The sequence below is a fragment of the Leopardus geoffroyi genome, chromosome E1, assembly GCF_018350155.1.
Source record: "Leopardus geoffroyi isolate Oge1 chromosome E1, O.geoffroyi_Oge1_pat1.0, whole genome shotgun sequence".
Lineage (NCBI taxonomy): Eukaryota > Metazoa > Chordata > Mammalia > Carnivora > Felidae > Leopardus > Leopardus geoffroyi.
The window spans coordinates 14,569,346-14,592,546 of NC_059330.1; the positions used below are offsets into that span (position 1 = coordinate 14,569,346).

General features: G+C 40.3%; 1 protein-coding gene, 1 non-coding gene and 1 pseudogene across 5 annotated transcripts in view; 1 reads left to right on the forward strand and 2 right to left on the reverse strand.

Moving 5' to 3' along the window:
• SMG6 (SMG6 nonsense mediated mRNA decay factor) overlaps nt 1–23,201 on the forward strand; it is a 229,780-nt gene that overhangs the window by 123,659 nt on the left and 82,920 nt on the right. The gene's annotated exons all lie outside the window — the stretch shown is intronic.
• On the reverse strand, nt 8,378–8,483 carry LOC123604809. Its single transcript, XR_006715526.1, has one exon. It is a non-coding gene; the product is annotated as a U6 spliceosomal RNA (small nuclear RNA).
• Nucleotides 19,279–19,387, reverse strand: LOC123604395 (annotated as a pseudogene).

The window sequence follows — 23,201 nt, forward strand, 5'->3', positions numbered from 1 at the left end:
TGAGCTGATATCAAGAGTCGGACATTTAACCAACCTAGCCACCCAGACACCCCCAAAACAAGCTTTTTTTTTAAAAATGTTTTAATGTTTATTTTTGAGAGAGAGAGAGAGAGAAAGCGAAAGCATGAGCAGGGGAGGGATGGCAGAGAGAAAGGGAGACACCGAATCTGAAGCAGGCTCCAGGGTCTGAGCTGTCAGCACAAAGCCCCATGTGGGGCTCAAACTCATGAACCATGAGATTGTGACCTGAGCCGAAGTCAGAAGCTTAACTGACTGAGCCACCCAGGTGCCCCAAAACGAGCTTTTTAATAAGCAGATACAGTTCTGTCTTTGGACTAGAAAAGTTTTCATTTCTTGTGTCCTTATTTGCTAATATTATGTTTATTTTCTTCATTGTCTTCTACATCTCTTTTTCTGTCATCATTTTAATCTCATTTTGCTTTGCCGCTGCATCCCCAAAGAGCTTCTCAAGTTTATCCTTTCTGTAATTGATTCGGATTTTTATAATGCTGATTCTACTTTTCACTGCTTCTAATTTGGTTTTTAAGACTGCTATTGCATTATATGTTCTTTTACATTATTTCCCCGTCTTATCCTATAACCTTTATATTTTTGCCTGCCTTTTCTCCAGGTCCCTTTAATCTGCCTTTGTTTTGTCATTTTTATTTTATCATACTTCACAATGTCTATGATTTTAAACATCAGATATAAGAATATCTTTTTCTTCATTTTACATTACCTCCCACAAACTGTGGTACACTCCTTTCATAGACCCCAACTTGGATTTCTACAGTCTGATTCTGGCCATTTATATTTCTTTGAACAAAGAAAGGTTTCTTCAGATCTCATATTTGCTCCAAAATAGGTTATGTTGATTCTTATGTGATTCCTTCTTTATCTACAAATAACTCTTTAGAATCTCCTTCTCAAGTCTACAACTGCTTGATAGAAGTTTATATTACCAAGTCACCACCCTGAAGAGAGTGGGGAGGAAGTCAGGTGGTGTGCAATCTGAACAAATAAATTTATTTTCTATATTTTCTATTCTGTATATAGTGGTGCTACTATACCAGAGCTGTTTGCTGTGTCTGATTTCTGTTTCACATAAATGATATGGCAGTTTCTGACCTCCTCCTTGAAGCTGTAGCCTACCATGTCAAGAAGAAATTCTACTCTCTGGTCACTTCCCATTTAGTATGGTAGTTTCCCTTGAGCCTGTCTGAACTGCTGATTGTGAGTGGTACTGATTTATAGTGGTGAAAAAGCTGCCAAGTGGCATTCTGCCTCTGCCCCCATGTCCTCACACTTTGTGGTAGACAGAATAATGGCCCCTTAAAGATGGTCCACGTCTTAATTCCTGAAACCTGTTCAATATTACCTTACAAGGCAAAACTGCCTTTGCAGGTGTGATTAAGAGTCTTGAGGTGGGAAGATGATCCTAGGTTTCCGAGGTCGATTAATGTAATCATAAGGGTCCTTATAAGGAGGCAGGGGTGTCAAGAGTCAGAAAAAGGAGATGTGATGATGGAACTAGTGGTCTAGAGAGAGGGATTTGGAGACAGTATACTGCTGGCCTTGAACATGGGGGAAGGGACCGTGAGCCAAGGAATACAGGTGGCCTCTAGATGCTAGAAAAGGCAGGGAAGCATATTCTCCTGCAGAACCTCCAGAAAGAGCACTGTCAACACGTCAACTGACAAAACTGACAACACCCTGTGAACACCTTGATGTTAGGATCTCTGACCTTTAGAACTGTAAGGTAATACATTGTATTGCAGCAATAGGAAACCAGTCTCTTCATTGTTTACTTCTCCCGCTACTTTCTTTTTCTTTTTGAACTTTTTAAATTATGAAATATACATGTGGAAATACATTAAACAAAAAGAATCCGAACTAAGGAACTATATAACCACCAAGCCGGTCTAGAAATAGAACAACACAAAGGTAGTAATTATCAGTTACATTCAGTTTATGTTGGAGGTCCTAGCCAGTACAGGAAGGCAGGAAAAGGAAAGTATTAAAAAGGTGATTGGAAAGGGAAAAAAAAGTTGTCTTTATTTGCAAATAATGTGATGAATACTTAGAAAATCTGAAAGAAAATAAGGATAAATTAATAGGATTAAGTGAATTTAGCAAAGTTGATTGATCATAAAGTCAGTATACAAAAATCAGTTCCAGGGGCGCCTGAGTGGCTCACTCAGTGAAGCGTCTAGCTCTTGACTTTGGCTCCAGTCATGATCTTGTGGTTCCTGAGATCAAGCCTCGTGTCAGACTCCATGCTGACAGCATGGAGCCTGCTTGGGATTCTCTCTCTCTGTCTCTCTCTGCCTGCTCTCTCTCCCTGCTCACATGCACACACACTCTAAACAAACAAACCAGCACCTTAAAAAATCAATTCCATATCTACATACTGACATCAAATGAATTTTTTTAAGTTGATTTCTTAAAAAATAGAAAATAAAAGTGGATTTGTTAGGAATGCAGGCTGTCAATTGGCTCTTTTTTTTTTTTTAATTTTTTTTTTCAACGTTTATTTATTTTTGGGACAGAGAGAGACAGTGCATGAACGGGGGAGGGGCAGAGAGAGAGGGAGACACAGAATTGGAAACAGGCTCCAGGCTCTGAGCCATCAGCCCAGAGCCCGACGCGAGGCTCGAACTCACGGACCGCGAGATCGTGACCTGGCTGAAGTCGGCCACTTAACCGACTGCGCCACCCAGGCGCCCCTGTCAATTGGCTCTTAATGACCTGCTTCCAATTGTCTTCTATCCATCTGGCAGTAATTCTTTATGATTTATGGGAGATGGATGGCATTTTCTCATTTAAGAGCTATTGACTGTCTGCCATGCATCAGGCACCATTCTGGATACCACAACCATAGCAGCAAACACAGTAGACAAAGGAGGGATCACAAGGCATATGGAGGAGCTATTCTGTGTATTCAGTTTGGGCACTTCAGTTGAGATATTGGAAGTAGAATTATTTAACTCTGAGGTCTATAGTTTTTAAGTGTTTTGTTTTTTTTACAAAAATAACCTCTCTTTGTATTCTAAAATAGGTGTTCATCTTAGAAATACTGGAAAATTAAGATTATCAATAAGGGAAAGAAAAGACTGTGATCCTTCTGGTTGGATAGATGGACAGACAGACAGACATATATGAACTCTTTTTGCTTTTTTTTTTTTAATTTTTTTTTTTCAACGTTTATTTATTTTTTGGACAGAGAGAGACAGAGCATGAACGGGGGAGGGGCAGAGAGAGAGGGAGACACAGAATCGGAAACAGGCTCCAGGCTCTGAGCCATCAGCCCAGAGCCCGAGGCGGGGCTCGAACTCACGGAACGCGAGATCGTGACCTGGCTGAAGTCGGATGCTTAACCGACTGCGCCACCCAGGCGCCCCTCTTTTTGCTTTTTAGCAGAAATAGGATCAAACCATATATATACTGTTTTGTAATCCACTTTGTTCACTTAGCAATAAATATATTCTGCATATGTTTCCATGTTCACCTATAACATGAATTTTAATGACTGTGTTATATTAACTGGCGTGGACATACCATAATATTTGCTGAGTCCTCAACCATTAGACATTTTGGGAAGTTACTGACTTTTCAGTTTTATAAATGATGCCTTCTCAGGCAGAAGTCTTTATATACACCTTTTGTTCATTTTTGAAGTACAATTACTAGGTCAAGGAGGGTATGCAGATTTTTGACTTTTGATAGATAATGCTACATTGCCCTCCAAAAAAAGGTTGTATACCATGTAAACTGCAGAATATAAGAGTATTTATTTTCTAGCTTCCTCATCAAGGTTGAGTGGTTTAATTTTTCCTGACTTTGCCAGAGATGGGCAAAAAACGATATTTCATTGTTTTGATTTTCCTTCTTTGATTACCAATAGGGTTGATTCTAAAAGTATTATGCTTATTGGTGATATGATTGGTATTATATTTCTTATAAACTGCCTTATGTTCTTTGCCCATTTTACTATTAGAATATTCACCCATTTTTTCTTTTTTCTTTTTTTTTTTTAATGTTTATTTATTAGAGAGAGAGAGAGAGAGCGCGCGCGCGCATGAGCATGGGAGGGGCAGAGAAAGGAGAAGACACAGAATCTGAATCAGGCTCCAGGCTCTAGGCTCTGAGCTGTCAGCACAGTGGGGCTCAAACCCACAAACCGCGAGATCATGACCTGAGCCAAAGTCAGACGCTCAACCGACTGAGCCACCCAGGCACCCCATCACCCATTTTTTTCTTAATGTTTTGCAGTAGCTGTGTATGAATAACTTTTGAACTTTTCTTTGGTTACCCTTGTACAGGAGGTGTTTTCTCTGTATATTGAATGAGATGAGAACTTTTGGATACTTGGAGAGGCACAGCATTCTATTTTTTAGGTAATAAGAACATGGATGTCCCTTTGTCACACCATGCTAGATTAGATCTTTTGTTTGTTTTCACCCTTTGAGTCAGTTTCTCCTCATACTTCCCTATCAGTCCATAGACATCTAAAGAAAAATCATGTCCAGCCAGATATTTAGAATAAACGGTGAACTGTATCTACTTCCTTTTCTGTTTTGCCTGTTTAATTGAAGGAGCCCTTGAGATGGGTATAAACTAGGTAAAATTGTATGGTGTTTTGAGAAGTCCTCTGGTTTCTGTCTAGCAAATGTTGTAAAACTTTTTCCCCTTCTCACTGTAAGTGCAGTAAATACCTCGATGGCTTGCTTTATTTGATGATTCATTCCACCAGTGGCCCCTTGGCACTAACCATTTGTATCATGTATATCTCTGCCTACCTCATTTTTGCCCTCCCTCACCTTTTTTGTGCTCTCTCTCACCTCCTTACTAATTGCTTTTAAATTTATAGAATTACTGATTACTACTTCCATTTACTCCAGTACTTTCAGATTTATTAGTTACTCCCTAATTTACAAATTACAGATCTCATTCCCCAAACAGGCTCTGTTGAACTCGGCTACCTTACATTCATGCTGTGGATAGGTCATGAGTAGGTGTTCTTTTCTGTAATTCTTAAACTTTAGCATTCATCACAATCACCTGAAGGGCTTGTTAAAATACGCAGTTGCTGGACCCAATCCCCAGTGTTTTTTTGATTGTTTGAGAGGAAAAAGGTGGAAAATTGCATTTCTAACAAGTTCCCAGGTGATGCCGATGGTTTGGGTTCCACACTTTGAGAACCACTGGTTTTTAGGAACTTGGTAGCTTCCAAGGTTGTAGTTATCAGGCAAAGATTTGGGCCCAGGTAAGAATAATAAAGATTTCTGTTATAAATAGTCTTCCTCGGGGCACCTGGGTGGCTCAGTCGGTTGAGCGTCTGGCTTCGTTCAGGTCATGATCTCACAGTTGGTGGGTTCGAGCCCTGCGTCGGGCTCTGTGCTGACAGCTCAGACCCTGGAGCCTGTTTCAGATTCTGTGTCTCCCTCTCTCTCTGCCCCTCCCCTGTTCATGCTCTGTCTCTGCCTCAAGAATAAATAAACATTAAAAAAATTAAAAAAAAAAATAGTCTTCCTCATTCTATCTTTAACTTTGGAATGTAGGGCATATTACCTGAGAGTGCATATACTTTGCCTCCATGTTGCCAGACAGCTTTCTGAGCTCTTCAGAAAGAAGTTATATTCAGAATGCTATAAATATGTTTTTCCTGAGTATATATGAAGAGTCACATGTCTGGATTTCTTTTCCCAAGAGGACCCTGAGGGAACCATCTGACTTTTAAGGAGTGTCTCTCATGTGCTAGATACTGTTTTAATGCTTTACATTATCTCATTTAAATGTCACAAAAGCCCCATGGGAATTTGAACTTTATGAAAGAACTTGCCCAGGATGACACAGGTAAGAATGAAGGAATCAAATCCAAGCAAGTCGCACACACTCTTAATTGAATAAAAATGCAGTAATATAGTGGTTGAACAAACAATTGTTAGTACCTTCAGTTCTCTTCATAACTTTGACAGTTCTTTTATTTTCACTTGGAACTTGACTCCTCACCATGAGCTTGGGAATTTTTGACCTGGTTTAGGGATATTACCTGATCTCCCATAATAGTTCTTGAAAATGAACAAAGAAGGAAAAGTTCACATGAGGAGAATGGATGTTCAGAATGAATTTACCTACTTCTTTCTCTCTGTGTTGGATGTTCTTCAAATCTTGGAATGCCCTGGAGTCCAAAAGTACCTGAGTGTCTAGAATATGAGTCTTTGGAGAGAGAACTTGATTTATTTTTGGCAAACCCTTGAGTGTTCTCTAAGAGGGACTGAATATATGCAAAGGGTGATCTACGTCATTTTGGAAGGGTGTCCAAGGACAAAAAAAACCTAAGAGTAGTGATAGTGCAACTTGTAAGGACCAAAAAATTGGGACAACGTCCTGGGCTACAAACTTTGCTGCCAGGATTGTTTGTAGATGAACAGGGATTCATGGATTTGGCAGATGGGGGTAGATTTATGCATTTGGCAGATGCATAAAAACCTGAAGGTCAGCAATGGAAGTTTGCCTACCTATCTATATGCATACATATAAACCATCTTTGGCTCAAGACTTAATGAATATGGGCCATAATAAAAAATAAATTTGAAACAGGTAAGAAGAAAAAGTATGATACCTAGAGAGAGGACTTTGCTATTGACATAAACTTCTGCCTCTATACTTCCTGCCCCACCCTTTATTTTCTTTAATGTACTTCTCATATATGTAAAAGAATATTGTTTTTACTTCATAATTTTAGATATCTGAAAAAAGTAATCTTTATTGGTAATACTTTTACTTTTATTAGTCAACTTATTTATGTATAATTTACATACAATAAAATCATACATTCGAATGTATTGATAGTATATATATCCCTGTGTAATGACCACCCCAATCAAAATACAGAATGTCTCCATCCCCCAAAATGTCCCTTTAGTGTCCCTTTACAGTTAATCTCCTCAGTCCAACTCCCCATCCTAGGCAACCACTGATCTAATTATTCTTATTAAAGATTAGTTTTGCCAATTTTAGAATTTCATATAAGTGGAGTCATAAAGTATATGCTTTTATGTCTTTGTTCTTTCACTCAACATATCTATGAGATTCATCCATGTTGTGTTCTTCTGGCAATTCATTCCCTTTATTGAGGAGTAGTATTCCATTATATGGATATATCACATTCTGTTTATTCATTCACTTTGGGCTCAGACACATTTGGGTTTTTATTTTTTGGCTGTTATGAATAAAGATGCTGTGAACAAATGTACAAGTCTTTTTGTGGACATAATGTTTTCATTTCTCTGGGGGCAAATAGCTAGAAGTAGAATTGCTCAGTCAAATGATTAAGTATATTGTAAACTTCAAGGAAACTACCAAACTGTTTTCCAAAGTGATTGTACCACGTTATACTCTCACTAGCCATGCCTGAGAATTCCAGTTGTTTCAGATCCTTGCCAACATTTGGTATTTCTGGTCTTTAGAGTTTTAGCCATTCTAGTAAAGTGTGACAGGGTCTTATGGTAGTTTTGTTGGCATTTGTGTAATTAATGATGAGCATCTTTTCATGTGGTTTGTTAGTACTTCATCCTCATTTGAGAAATGGCCGAATCTATAGCCCATTTTTAAAATTTGGGATATTGATGTTTTCTTAGAGAGTGGTAAAAGTTCCTTGTGTATTCTGTGCACAGTCCTTGTCAGATAGGTGTCCTGTGAATATTTTTTTCACTGTGTATGGCTAGCTTTTTTTTTTTTTTAAGACAGAATCTTGGAAAGCAAATGTTTTTAATTTTGATAAAATTCAGTTTTTTAAGATTTTCCTTTAAGGATTATCACCTTTTCTGTTTTTTGTTTTGTTTTTGTTTTAATTTTAATGTTTATTTATTTTTGAAAGAGAGAAAGCGAGAGAGACAGTGCACGAGCGGGGGGAAGGGCAGAGAGAGAGGGAGACACAGAATCTGAAGCAGGCTCCAGGCTCTGCTTTATCAGAGAGCCTCTGAAGGCACCTGGTTTCTGTTGAATATTTTTTTTAAATTTTTTTTTTTTAACGTTTATTTATTTTTGAGACAGAGAGAGACAGAGCATGAACGGGGGAGGGTCAGAGGGAGAGGGAGACACAGAATCTGAAACAGGCTCCAGGCTCTGAGCTGTCAGCACAGAGCCCGATGCGAGGCTCGAACTCACGGACCACGAAATCGTGACCTGAGCCGAAGTCGGCCGCTTAACCGACTGAGCCACCCAGGCGCCCCTCTGTTGAATATTTTTAAAAAGGCAGTAAAATGGCAACTGTAAGGTTGCATGATGGGTAGCAATAAGGCAGGGGGTGCAGGGGAGATTCCTGGAGATGTTTGGTAAGGAGACGCATGGGGAGAAGTGGGTATGGAAATATAAAAATATGGAATGCTTCACGAATTGTGTGTAATCCTTGAGCAGGGGCCATGCCGATCTTCTCTGTTTCGTTCCAGTATTAGTACATGTGCTGTGGAAACAATCACAGTATTGTACCTTTTTACACTTCACACCTACACACCTGTTCTTCTTGTTTCCTGCTTTGCACTTTACAAATGTAACACTCTTGGGGCGCCTGGGTGGCTCAGTTGGTTGAGCGTCTGACTTCAGCCCAGGTCACAATCTCACAGTTCGTGGGTTCGCACCCTGCATTGGGCTCTGTGCTGACAGCTCAGAACCTGGAGCCTGCTTTGGATTCTGTGTCTTCTTCTCTCTCTGTCCCTCCCCTGCTTGTGCACTCTCTCTCTCTCTCTAAAATAAATAAACGTTGGGGCGCCTGGGTGGCGCAGTCGGTTAAGCGTCCGACTTCAGCCAGGTCACGATCTCGCGGTCCGGGAGTTCGAGCCCCGCGTCAGGCTCTGGGCTGATGGCTCAGAGCCTGGAGCCTGTTTCCGATTCTGTGTCTCCCTCTCTCTCTGCCCCTCCCCCGTTCATGCTCTGTCTCTCTCTGTCCCAGAAATAAATAAACGTTGAAAAAAAAAATTTTTTTTTAATAAAAAAAAAAATAAATAAAATAAATAAACGTTAAAAAATTAAAAAACAAAAACAAATGCAGCAATCTTTAAACAGTATAATTCCATTTACCCATTCCCTCTTGGTTAGTGTGATTGTCTTCTGTTTGACTTTTCATATGGTATGAATCCTACCATACCCTATTATTATTTTTACTTAGTTTTCTTTTAAGTAAATTACAAACAAAAAGAAAATACAGACTTTTCTATTTATCTGCTTCTTTACCAGTGCTCTTCATTCTTTTCAGTAGATCCAAGTTTCCAGCTGATAATTATTTCTCTTGAGCCTATAGGACACAAGCAGGTGGCTGGTGACAAATTCCTGTAGCTTTTGTTTAGCTAAAAATGCCTCTCTCTCTCTCTCTTTTTTATCTTTGGTTCTGAAGGATTTTTTAAAAAACTGGATATAGAATTCTGGATTGAAGTTTTTTTCTTTCAGCATCTTTGAAATGTGGTTCTCTTATTACCTGGCACCCACTGTTTTCTCGTGAGAAATCAGCATTCATATGCCTCTTTGTATAATGTATCTTGTGGGGGGGAGGCTGCTTTGAATATTTTCTTTTTATCTTTGGTTTTCAGAAGTTTGGTTGAGATGTGCACAGGTGTAGTTCTTTTTACATGAATCCTGCTTAATGTTCAGTGACCTTTTTGGATCTGTAAGTTGGTGTTTTTCATCAAATTCAGGGTATCTTCCAGTCATTATTCTTTTTTCTGCCCTACTTACCCTGTCTTCTCTTTCTGGAATTCCTATTATGTATATGTTAGAAATTTTTAGATAGTCGCACACATTTGTGAGGCTCTATTTATCTTTTTTTTAATTTCAAAAAATGTTTATTTTTGAGAGAGAGAGTGCGCTAGTGGGAGAGGGCAGAGAGAGAGGGAGACAGAATCCGAAGCGGGCTCCAGGCTCTGAGCTGTCAGCACAGAGACCAACGCGGGACTTGAACCCATGGACCACGAGATCATGACCTGAGCTGACGTTGGACACTTAACCGACTGAGCCACCCAGGGGCCCCTTAAATTTTTAATGTTTATTTTTGAGAGAGAGAGAGACAGAACGTGAGAGATGGAGGGGCAGAGAGAGAGGGAGACACAGAATCCGAAGCAGGCTCCAGGCTCTGAGTTGTCAGCACAGAGCCCTCTGTGGTGCTGAAACCCATGAACTGGGAGATCATGACCTGGAGGCTCGATTTATCTTTAGTGTTTTTTCTCTCTAGTCTTCCAATTACTTAGTTTCTATTGATCTGTCTTTTTAAGTTCATGGACTGTTTCTTTTCCATTTTCAATATAATGTAAAACTTATCGAGTGAACTCTTTATTTCACTACTTTTCAGTTTAAGAATTTCTACTTGGTTCTTTTTGATAATTACTTTTCTTGGCTGACATTTTCTATTGGTTTACTCATTAAGGCCATATTTCCCTTTAATTCTTTGAACATCTTATTAATACTTTGGACTTGTTTATAATAGCTGTTTTAGTCTTTGCCTATCAATTCCAACATGTAGGCCATCTCACATTCAATTTCTGTTGAATGTAGATTGCATTTACCTGTTTCTTTGTGTCTAGTGGGTTTTGTTTATAGTCTTTGGCACTGGCTAATTTGTTAGATTCTGGCTCTTGTTACCTTCTTCTGGAGAGTATTGGTTTTTTGGGCGGGAGGGTTTTTTTTTGTTTGTTTTTCCTTAAAAAGACAATTACATCACTGCTTGATCGTCTTGAACTTCTGTATGCTTGGTTTTTTTACATATTATTAGGGCAGCTACTTAGGAACCTAGGATGTCCCCAAGCTCCAGCAATGTGGTGATAGTCAACCTCCAAGCCCTGCCTTCCCTGCAGATTTTGTTTTAGTCTGGGTTTTAGGATCTAATTAATGCAAATTTAGATTTAGGATCTAATTAATGCAAATTTAGATTAGCTCCCACTCTAGGGTGTGGCTTCTCTGGAGATTCAGCTGGTTGCCAGGGCATGTTAACAAGGTGTTAAAACCTCTCTACTCTGGCAGTTTTGGAACTCCCAACTCCTCCGTCCTAAGGCAGTGCTATTTCTACACTGTTGGATCTCTAACATCTTTCTGTTCCATTCTCAACCCTGTAGCAGCTGCCTTCTGGTCAGCCCCTGGTGGTCTTGGCTGCATAGGTACAGTCCAGCCTTCACCCCATTATTCACTGAAGATTCTCACATGTGTTTCATGCTCTTTCTTTGTATAACTTCTTCCTGTCCATTTCCCTACTTGCTGATTCCGGCCCCTTCAGCTACCTCAAATTCTGCCTCTGCCTCCTCAACTCAACAGGACCACCATAATTTCCTTGGGATTCAGCTTTCTGTATCATGGTTGGAAAATTATTCCCAAGCAGAGGACTAAGTGATCAAGAGTTCATTTTGTGAGTTTTTCTTCTCTCAGAGGTCACAGCCTTTTTTTTCCCCCTCATGAAAGGGGAACAGACTTTAATCATAAAAAAATATTTCTAGTGTTTTTTCTCCCAGTTTATTGAGAACTAATTGACGTACATCGTTGTACATGTTTAAGGTATGCAGCACGATGGTTTGATTTGCATATATTTTAAAATGATTCCCACAGTGAGTTTAGTTAATATCCATGCTCTCCTACAGACACAATGAAAAGCAAAGAAGAAAAATTTCTCCTTGTGATGTATCATACGGCAGTGTTAGCGGTAGTCATTGTGCTGTGCATTAGATCCCTACTACTTGTCTTGTAACTGGAAGTTGGTACCTTTTGGCCACCTCCCTCTAGTCACCCTCTCCCTACCCCTACCTCTGATAACCACAGATCTGAACTCTTTCTCCATGGGTTTGGTGTTTTAGGGATCACAGTTTTGCGCTGCCTGTTGTTCACTGCCTACAAACAGCTGCCTCAGATATTTTATAGTTGTTTATGGTGGGAGGACTAGTCCAGTACCACCTACTTCATCTCATGCTGAGAAACAGAAGGCAGACTGTCCTTACTTGTTAATTACAGGAGTAATCCATACTCTCTGAAATAATATTAAAATCATATAGAACTGTAGAAAATAAGAATACCAGCCCCTCTTTCCCTTCCAGAAACGATTGCTAATAACGGTGTGGTAACCATTCTTGCAAACATACATACACAGAATATTAACTTTTCTCATACAAATGCATGTTGTGATACATTACTCTTTTTTTGCTTAATATTCATACCTTGTAACTGCTTCTGAATCACTGTGTATAAATCTACGTTCTTTTTCAAGTTGCATCATGTTCCATTGTGTAGATACAATTTATACATCTTATTTTATTGAAGTATAATTGACATACAGTGTTCTGTTAGTTTCAGGTGTACATCAAAGTGATTTGATATTTTTATACATTGTGAAATCCCATGATAAGTCTAGTTCATTTGTCACCACACAGTTATTACAATATTATTGACTATATGCCCTACGCTGTACTTTTCATCCCTGTGACTTACTTATTTTATAACTGGAAGTTTGTACCTCTTAATCCCATTTACCTGTTTTGTCCGCCTCCCTCCTCAACCCCTCACCTCTCTGGTAACCAGCAGTTTGTTTCCTGTATCTTTGAGTTGGTTTCTGTTTTGACTGTTCATTTGTTTTGTTTTTTAGATTACCCATATAAGTGAAATCATCCAGTATTTGTCTTTCTCTGACTCATTTCACTATAGCAGGATTTCATTACTTATGGCTGGATAGTAATCCATTGTATACATACATCACATCTTCTTTATCCATTTCCGTATCGATGGACACTTAGGTTGTTTCCATATCTTAGCTGTTGGAAATAATGCTGCAGTGCACATAGGAGTGCTTATATTTCTTCAGATTGGTGTTTTCATTTTCTTCAGATAAACACCCAGAAGTGAAATTGCTGGATCGTAGGGTAGTTCTATTTTTAATTGTTTGAGGAAACTCCATAGTGGTTTCCATATTGGCTGCACCAGTATACATTCCCACCATCTGTCTTTTAGGTGATAACTGAGTTATGTCCCTTTTTTGTCATCACATACAGTGCTAAAATGAACTTCTTCATACTTAAATCCTTGTATGTTTATAAGACTGTTCTTTTAGAATAGATTCCTACAAGTGAAATTGCTTTGTCAAAAGATATATAAATTTTACTGTTTTTACAAATACTGCCAAAGTGCCCCCAAAATGATCATACCAATTTACACTCCCATTAGCAGTATACGAGTGTCTGTTTTTTCATACTTTTACAAATACTGTGTATTTGTAAATATTACAGCAATATTTTTAATTTCTGCTAATTTTCTGGGTTAAAAAGTGCATCTCACTTTATTTTTTTTTTTTAATTTTTTTTTTTTTTCAACGTTTATTTATTTTTGGGACAGAGAGAGACAGAGCATGAACTGGGGAGGGGCAGAGAGAGAGGGAGACACAGAATCGGAAACAGGCTCCAGGCTCTGAGCCATCAGCCCAGAGCCCGACGCGGGGCTCGAACTCACGGACCGCGAGATCGTGACCTGGCTGAAGTCGGATGCTTAACCGACTGCGCCACCCAGGCGCCCCGGAAAAGTGCATCTCACTTTAGCTGGCATTTGTTTACTAGTGGAATAAAGGATCTTTCTGTATATTTACTGTCTGTTTATATTTTTCCATTCTGACTTGCATATTTATGGCCCTGCTCGTTTTTATATTGTTATTTGTGATTGATATGCAGAGTTCTTATACACTGTAGATAGTTATATTTTATTTTATATGTTGCAAATATCATCTCCCGGTTTGTAGCTTGTTTTATAATCTTCTTTATATTTTTTACAGTGTACAGCTTAAAATTTTTATGAAGTCAAATCTGTCTTTTCCTGCATGACCTCTGGGTTTTCTTGTCATGCTTTCCTCATCTTTGTATACACCTGTTATTGTTCTTGCTGATCGCTTAACAAGATTTCTCTCAAAAGAAAGGTTTGTAGTTAATAAAATACACTTTGATATACCCAGGCTGCTGTTGGAATTTTGGCTGTAAAGTAGGGACTGCTACTTTTAAGTACTCCAAATATTCCAGAATGGCAACCATTTGGAACAAAGGATTTTGAAGGTCTAATGTTTTCATGGACAATTTTTTGTGATATCATTATTGTCAGTGACAGGAAAAAATGAATCTTTAGCTGTCCAAGAGTAAATCCAAATGTTTCCTAACTCCCAGTAAACTCAGAAACAACCAGATGAAATAATGTAAAACCTCATTTGTAGTGAATGCTTATCTAGCAACAGATTATTTTTTTTTTCCTTGTGCACATAGACCCCCTAAAGTGAAGAAGAGAAAAATGAGAAACTGTTCTTAATTCTAGAATGCAGTGGAAAACGTGGTTTGCATATGTGCAGCAAAAAGCTTTGGAGGGTTGGAATTGCACAATGAGTGAAGGCTGAGCAATTGCTTAATAAGGCGTCCACATTGGGGGGGGGTGTCCTTTGCTCTTGTGCAATTAGGGAACTCCAGAGCTGCCTGAATAGGGGATTTCCTTTTGTTTCTTACATGCCATTTTAAAAATTCACTTTTTCCCTTCTTTTCAGTGTTCATTCTTTTTTTCTTTAATTGTTCCTTTGAATTCTTATTTGTAGTTTTCTTCTTTTTTCTAAGGAAGAGATGAATTAGCCATACATCCACATGTGCCTACCTCTGTGACTGATTAGAAATGAACCTGGGCCAGGTTCTACAGACGGTTGCTGATGGTTTAAAGATTTCTGGTTCAGCTTCTTCTCACAGTTGCAATACTCAGCTGGTTCTGAGTGTTTGAAATATGGGTTCCTGATCAGCCAGTGTTCGTTTTTCAGTACTGGAATTTTGCACATTTTGTAATGAGTTTTCTGAGGTTTTTGCCTGTTTTGCTTTAATGGCGACCGACACCTCCTGATGGAGCTCAGCTGCAGACTTACTAGAAAGTAAAGCCAAACTTTAAGCTGAAAGCATAGGAGCCAACCAGTAAGAGCTGGAGCCTTACAGTACTTATTTCTCTCTTGGCCAAAGAAACGTCCTTGTTTTCTCCCTCCTTCCCTCTAGCTTGCTCAATCATACTCGTGTTAGATAGTACTTACTTAGTAAGCATGCTTCTGATTCTGATTCTGTTCCCCTTACCTTTGTGCTGGGGGTACTACTCTTTTCTCTCAATTTTGCTCTGTTCCAGGGGAACAGGAGAGGTAGTTGGGTCTGAGTGCCAGAAAAGCAGAAGTTAAGTATGTGGATTTCATAGCCGCATGTATGAGTGTTTGTGGGGCAGGGAACTTCTAATGGAAAACATTTGTGTTGCATCGAAAACAGAGCGAGGCCTGGTTAGAGTCTGTCTGCTCTGTCTGTCAGTCTGTTCCCCACCAGCACTAGTCATTGTTCTCCTGGGAGTCTCAGGCGTATTGTGGTTTCTTCTGCTCTTGCTATCCTCTAATCTTGCCAGAGTTTTTGTGTCACGGGTGGCCCCTTTCGCAGTTTGGAGCAAGGCTGCAAGGGTGGTGACTAATGGCTTTGAAGACACTCAAGCCCACATACTGGCTTGGAGACCCTTTCTAGGGTGACCCTCAGGAGAGAGAAGGGTCTCCAGCACAGACGGTGGGACAAATGTGCTTGGACTCATTCAGATGGCGTTTTTAGTCCCTGATTTGAGTTCTAGCAAAGCACAAACCAGAAGAACGGAGACCAGAGGCAAAGGCTTACGTTTGGGCTTGCCATTTCATTTGTAAATGCTCCGTAAGGGATGCACCTGGATGCCCAAGCTTGTCTCTGAAGGGCTGATATCAATCAGGTTGTGTGGCTGGATCCCCTTTGGGAAATAGAGAAGAGAAAGTACTAATTTCCCTGAGGATAGTGTCACTCCAAGATACGAGGGCCCTGTAACTTGAGCTGTTTCTTTTCTCCCCCTCCAGACCCTCTGAAATTCACATTTGTTCATCATTTTAAAAGAAAGAAAAAAAGAAAGAAAACAATAAAAAAAGCAGCAGCTCAGAGTTTTCTGGGTCCCCAAGAAGGCACTTTACCAATGTGGTTTTCACATTTTCAGGTTTTTGGCTGGTGAATAAGATTGAGCAGAAATGCTTCTTCCCCTGATAACAATACATTCAGATGCAGGATCAGGAGCGTGTGGATTAAAACCAGACGGTGGATGATTAATATTTTTGCTTATAGAGGTGGACATGGCAGCTTCCTCCATTTAAATGAAAAAGCTCCTTCTCTGCATTTGTATGTGTGCCTATCCTTACATGCTTGGGCTCTTCGGAGGCGGGAGCTAAGAGTTTCTAGTTCAGTTATAGTTTCCAAGTACCCTTTCCTTCCTCTCACTTGAAGCACCCAAGAAGTAGTACTAAGGATTAAGCTGTGAAGCAGAGGTGTGAAGATAAGCTACTAAGACAAGAGCAGGAATGTGCTCTCTTTTCCAAGCTGACTGCTTTCACGGCTCTCCAAGTACTGATGGAACACACATCTTTAGCCACTCAACCTTCTCGCTCCCTGTGGACCTGTGACCACATTATAAGAGGTATAATTTTCCTTTGAAAATATTGCCCCTTTGGAGGTGCCCATCCCCATCATTTCACTATTAGATAATGATATGAAAGGAAACTTTATTATTACAGGTATACTTTGTATTTTGACCTCACTCAATGACAACACAACAGAGATTTCGTGGAGAATACTTTTAATTAGAGCTTGACAGGTGTTTATTATTTTTAAAAAATGTTTCAGGATTTAGTTTTTTTGTTAGGTTCTGTGCACCTTAACCTGTTCAGACCAAGAGGCCTCCAGTTAGCCTAGATCTCTGCTTTCTCCCACAACCTTTAAACTTGAATCTACTTTGCCCTTTGTAGAAACAGAGATCTCTGCCCAAATGAAACAGGAAATGAAAGGGGAGGAGGAAAACCAGGCCGGGACTTGGTATCTTTTTATCTGCGTTAAAGAAGATTGCATTGTCCCAGCAACAATAAAAAGTGTTGGGGACAAAGAGTATATAAAGTTCTTTTTATGCCAACAGAAATCTGGGTCTGTTTTAATGTCGCCTCTAATTTCAGGGTGAAAATGGGCTCTGTGTCCAGCCCTGTCACACTTTAACTGCATGCGTTCCCAGTTGTCCCCGATCACAGAGTGCGGCGATGTGTCCCTTGTTCATTCCCATCCCCAGAGACCCAAATATGTTTGTTTACACACATTAAAATCCACTCTTTGTGGGGCGCCTGGGTGGCTCGGTTAGTTAAGAATCTGACTTCGGCTCAGGTCAGGTCATGATCTCACAGTTCGTGAGCTCGAGCCCCGCGTCGGGCTCTGTGCTGACAGCTCAGAGCCTGGAGCTTGTTTTGGATTCTGTGTCTCCCTCTCTTTCTGCCCCAACCCTCCCCCCCCTTCAAAAACAAATAAACATTAAAAAAAATTTTTTTTAAATCGATTCTTTGTTACACAGTTTCTGACATACAGTCATGTAACTGTCACCACAATTAAGATACAGAGCATTTCTGTCATCCACAAAAACCCCTTCATGCAACCAACCCCTTCACCCCTAGTCACCTCTGATCTTTTTTTCTGTCATAGGGACGACTTTGCCTTTTCCAGAATGTTATATACATTAAATCAGATAGTAGTTAGCTTTCGAGGCTTCATTCACTTAGCATAATGCATATGAGATTCATCCATGCTGTTGCCTAGATCAGTAATCCGTTCTTTTTTGTTTCAGAGTAGTATTCCATTATATGAATAGACCACAATTTGCTTATCCATTCACCAGTTGATGAACGTTTGGGTTGTTTGCAGTTTAGGCGATTATGAATGAACTACTACAAACATTCATATATAGGTTTTTATGGGAACTCAAGTTTTCATTGCGCTTGGGTAAATAGCTAGGAATGAATGTGTGCGTCAGTTGGTAAGTGTATGTTTAATTTTGTTACAAACTGCCAAACTTTTCCAAGGTGGCTGTACTATTTCACATTCCCACCAGGCGTGTATGAGAATTCCGGTTCGTCCACAGCCTTGCCAGCACTTGATTCCACATTTTATGTGTGTGTGTATGTGTTTAAGTCATTCTACTAGATATCTCATTGTGGTTTTAATTTGCATCTTTCTGATGGCTAATGATGTTGAGCATCTCTTCGTGTGTTTATTTGCCCTCTGTATATCTTTGGTAAAGTATCTTCAGATCTTTTGCCTATTTTTAAATTGTATTGTTTGTTTTCTGACTGAGTTTTGAGAGGTCTTTATATAATCTAGATGCAAGTCCTTCATCTGCTATATATGTGTCATAAATATTCTCTTGGTCTAGCTTGTCTTTTCACTTAGAGACTAGGTTTTGACTGATTAAATGCTGAGAGCTAGAGGTTTCAGGCTCTCTTGGTAGAGGAAAGTAAGGAAATTGAGACCTTAGTCAGCAGAAAGATGTGAGGACCACCCCTTTTGAAGCTGTTTATTTAAAATAAAAGAAGGGGGAGACGGCTGGGCCAAGATGGAATTGTGCAGACAGATGTCTGAAGCTTTTTAAAATCCCTTCTCTCTCTCCTGTCCCTACCTACGATGTGGATTTGGGGCTCTTGCCTTCAACTGGGTTCTTCAGTTTCTGCCATCACTCCAGATCCAGCTCTGCACACTCCAGTGGAACGCCCAAGAGGGCAGACCAGCTGCTTGCCCAGAATGTATTCCAGACTGAAGGCGGTTTTGATAAGTAATCATTCCCAAGCCCTAAAGTGATAGCCTCCGAGGAGTCACCCACTTTGAAGAGCTTCTTTCATCTCCAGCTGGACTCTTTTCCAAACAAGCATCGGCAGAGCCTAGTCAGGGCTCTGCCACACAGGGTTCTGCCATGAGAAGCAAATTGGCAGCCACAGGCAGCCCCCTGAGGCAGTGGAATTCAGTTCTTAGAACATGCATTAAATGTGGACGAGATATTTATTTATCATGGGACTCTTTCATGTTGCATGGAATTCTTTCCACAAGGCAGCCCACTTAGGTACAGGGGAGGAGATATGTCATGCCCCATTGGACAAAAGACAAGAAAAGGTAGTATTTGTAATCTCGTCCCTTTTGGAAAAAGTATATCTATATTTTTATACTGCAGAGAGGGAGTAGAAAAGAAAGCCTCTATACAGGACCTTACTTGGCGGCAGCTTCTTGTTCTGTAGGGTTCAGGAAGACTTTGAGGAAATGCAGGTTGTTTGGAAAGATCCAGTTATAGCTGCTTTGTATATTGTGATGGGTGGAGGGATGAAGTGAAGTGTGAAGGCCCCTCCCACCCTCCATCTTGCCTCAGACTACGTCCTGGAGCCCCAGGGCAGAGAAGCCACTTTCATTCCTATTTCTTGGGATTGTTGACAGCCACGTAGTGATAAGAGAACAACCAGCAGGAGGAAGAGCAACACACCCAGCACGTTGGCGAAGGCGAGCTGCACTTCTGTGATCATCCTGATTGGCTGGGCTTGCTCCCGGACTCTTGCCACTTTTTAATTGCTGACACTTTTTTTTTTTTAAGATTTTATTTTTAAGTAATCTCTACACCCACCATGGGGCTCGAACCCACAGCCCCGAGATCAAGAGTCGCCTGTTCCACTGACTGAACCAGTCAGGTGGCCCCTAATTGCTGACACTCTTAAAGTCTTTATTTTTCTTAAAGAGCATTTGCCACTGACTAGACGCTAGCAGAGTTTCTTTCCTTTTTGCACATGACATGGGTCACACTGCATGTGATGGTCAGAGAAAGCCTGCTTTAGCTCTAGAGGTCTGTCCAGTTCTCCAGGATAATGTAGTCTGGTCAAGGCTTTGTGGCTTTTGACCCCAAGAGGAGTGATGTATAGAGAGAGAAGAATTTCTGACCCGTCACTAATCTCAGTTATTTATTCAAATACATTTATTCAAATGTCTTTTTGTAAACAAAACGTCTTTCAATCAGGCTTACAACTGTTTCTGCTCACGTAGGTACAAATTTCTCACTTTACTAAGGACAAATAAATTCAATTAAAGATAAAATTGTGCTGTAGAATAATAGTTCAGGCTTTAAAAACAAAGGGAGGGGTTAAAAACAAGTTCTGCAATAAATCTGCAAGTGTGGAATCTAAGGGAAATGATCCCATCTGGAAAACTCTACCAGTGGTGCCGCGGCTGGTTTGTGGAGCAGTGCGGATCGCAGAGTGAAAAAAGACCCTGCAGTCTTGAAAGATGACAGGCTTCTTAATTGATGTCCATTTCAGCTGGTGCTGTGCCAGCTTATGTTGGCCCCAGTCCAGCGTTCCTGTAATTTGGGAGCCAGGTGTGAAGCATTTTTGTTCCATCTTGTTCCCCAGCATCTACAGAAGCCTCACGCATCTCACTTGAGGCAGCAGCACTCTGTAGGAAACAGATGTACAGGTAGAGATGGAAGGAAGTGTCACAGCTGGGTTATGGATATTAAAAAAAAAAAAAAAAAAATCCTCCTCCACACTCCAGTGAGATCTGGGCTTGCAAGTTAGGGGAAAGAGTATTTCACCACCTCAGTATGAGGTGTAACTACCAAGTATAGCCTGATTACGCCGATACTCATTTTTGATTTTTTAAAAACATGTCTTACTACCTTAGAGTTAAATTTCGTATAGGCAGAGATCTGTAGTGATTTGCCTTCTCACTCTAGGAACAGCGTATAAAGAATATCTCGAGATGGCCATCAGAGTTGGGTCTGATCACTTCCATAGCATCTAGGAGTCAAGAGAACAAAACCTTCTGAACGACTAGCTACTCCTGACTAGGTGGGGACACAGCTGTGTTCTTTTGGGGGATCTTGATGAACACAATAGAAAGTTCTAACATCATCTGTCTGATGCATTGATACTAGGCCGTCGATGCTCAAGAGTATGGAAGGGTTGTCCCCCACCCCCCAAGAACTCATCTCAGAATTCAGTCTACGTCCTTTCTAGCCCTTGGGTTAAACTTAACATAAAAGAACAGGCATTTCTGCCTTTCAGAATTACCAACATGAGCCGGACCCTCCCTGTGAGAATGTTAAAGTCCTGTGGACATGGAACTTAAATATTGGAATTAGTGTTTTGCCACTGGCTTACATTTTGATATAAGATAAGTTTTAGCCTTTGAGAACTAAGAGTTGGTTCTGTTTCCTGGAGGGCCCAACTCATAAGCAGATGACTGAAGAGAGGCTTTGTTGTTCCTTCCTTTAACTCGGAATTTCACACAGACAAGAGTCGAAGATCGTTTTTGGCCTTGAGAATCAGACCATGAAGTCAAAGAGTAACTACAAGCCTGCATAGGTTGCTTTTTTGCTCCAAATATGCCAGGGTCATAGGGCAGTTGTTGGTTCACTGATAGCTTTAATCTGTTCTTCCTTACGTTGTCAATGCCAGGAGCTGGAAAATGGCTATACCAGACATTTCAAGAGGGTGAGGAACTAGGAAGGAAGGTTTTCCTTTAATCAAAGTTTTATTTAAAGCGGGCTCATTTTGGGGCACCTGGATGGTTCAGTTCATTGAATGTTCAACTCTTGATTTCGGCTCAGGTCACGATCCCAGGGTCATGGGATCAAGCCTCATGTCGGGGCTCAGCGTGGAGCCTGCTTAAGATTCTCTCTCTCTCGGGGCGCCTGGGTGGCTCAGTTGGTTAAGCGGCCGACTTTGGCTCAGGTCTTGATCTCACAGTTTGTGAGTTCAAGCCCTGCGTCGAGCTCTGTGCTGATAGCTCAGAGCCTGGAGCCTACTTCAGATTCTGTGTCTCCCCTTCTCTCTGCCCCTCCTCTGTGTCTCTCTGTCTCTCAATAATAAATAAACGTTAAAAAAAAAAAAAGATTTTCTCTCTCTGTCTCTCTCTCTGTACCTGGGTGGCTCAATGGCTAAAGCATCCGACTTTGGCCTCAGGTCATGATCTCGCAGTTTGTGAGTTTGAGCCTCGTGTAGGGCTCTGTGCTAACAGCTCGGAGCCTGAAGCCTGCTTCAGATTTCTATGTCTCCCTCTCTCCCAGCCCCTCCCCTGCTCATGCTCTGTTTCTCTCTCTCTCTCCCTCTCCCTCTCTCCCCTGCTCGTCTCTCCCTCTCTCCGTCTCCCCTGCTCATATAAACGTGCTCTCTCTCTCTCAAAAAAAAAAAAAAAAAAAGACAGTTATTCCAATTTTAAAATTATAATTGTTCAAATATACATAATACAAAATTTACCATTTTTAAGTGTACAGTTCTGTGGCATTAAATATATTCATGTTGTTTTGCAACCATCACCACCATCCATCTCCAGGATTTTTTCATTTTCCCCAGCTGAAACTATACCCATTAAACACCAACTCCCCATTTCCTCCCTCTCCCAGCCTCTGGCAACCATCATTTTATTTCTGCTCTGAATTTGACTACAAACCTCATATAAGTGAAATCATTCAATATTTGTGTTTTCGTGACTGGCTTATTTTACTTAGCATAACATCTTTAGGGTTCATCCTGTTGTGGTACATGTCAAAATTTCTGCCTTTTTTAAGGCTGAGTAATATTCCCTTGTGTATATACACTATATTTTGTATCTGTTCCACGGGATGGACGTTTGGGTGGCTTCTACCTTTTGGCAATTGTGAATAATGTTGCTGTGAACATGGCCAGCATACAAATAACCTGTTCCAGCCCTTGCTTTCACATCTTTCGGATGTGTACACAGAAGTGGAATAGCCGGATCATATGGTGCTTCTGTGTTGAGTTGGGAGGACTTGCCATAACTGCTTTCCACAGGTCTGCACCATTTAAATTCCTACCAGCAGTACACAAGGATTCCAGTTTTTCCACATCTTCACCAACACTTTATTTTCTGGTTTTTTGATAATAGCCATCCTAATGGGTGTGAAGTGATATCCCTGTGTGGCTTTGATGTGCGTTTCCTTAATGACTAATAACGTTGAATGTCTTTATTATGTGCTTACTTAATTGTATACGTTTAAAAAATACAGTTTCTACTTTCTCACTCGATTGCCTGTGGGATACCTGAGCATTAGTTTTTTCCCTCTGAGCCAAAGGAAGGCAAAGTTAGAATAAAAGAAAGTGTCAAATGTGAGCTCTGATCCTGATTCTGCTATAGGCTGATTGTGTGGTCTTGGACAATTCATATAACCTCTCTGGGCTTTTGTCTTTTTGAATAAAACTAGGAAACCTGTAACTACCTTATCGATCTCAAAGAGGATAAAAAGGGATGATAAAGTCTGTGAAAGTATTTTGTAAAGATTTTATAAAAGTGGGGAAATGTGTATTCAGATAGTTTGCCCATTTTAAA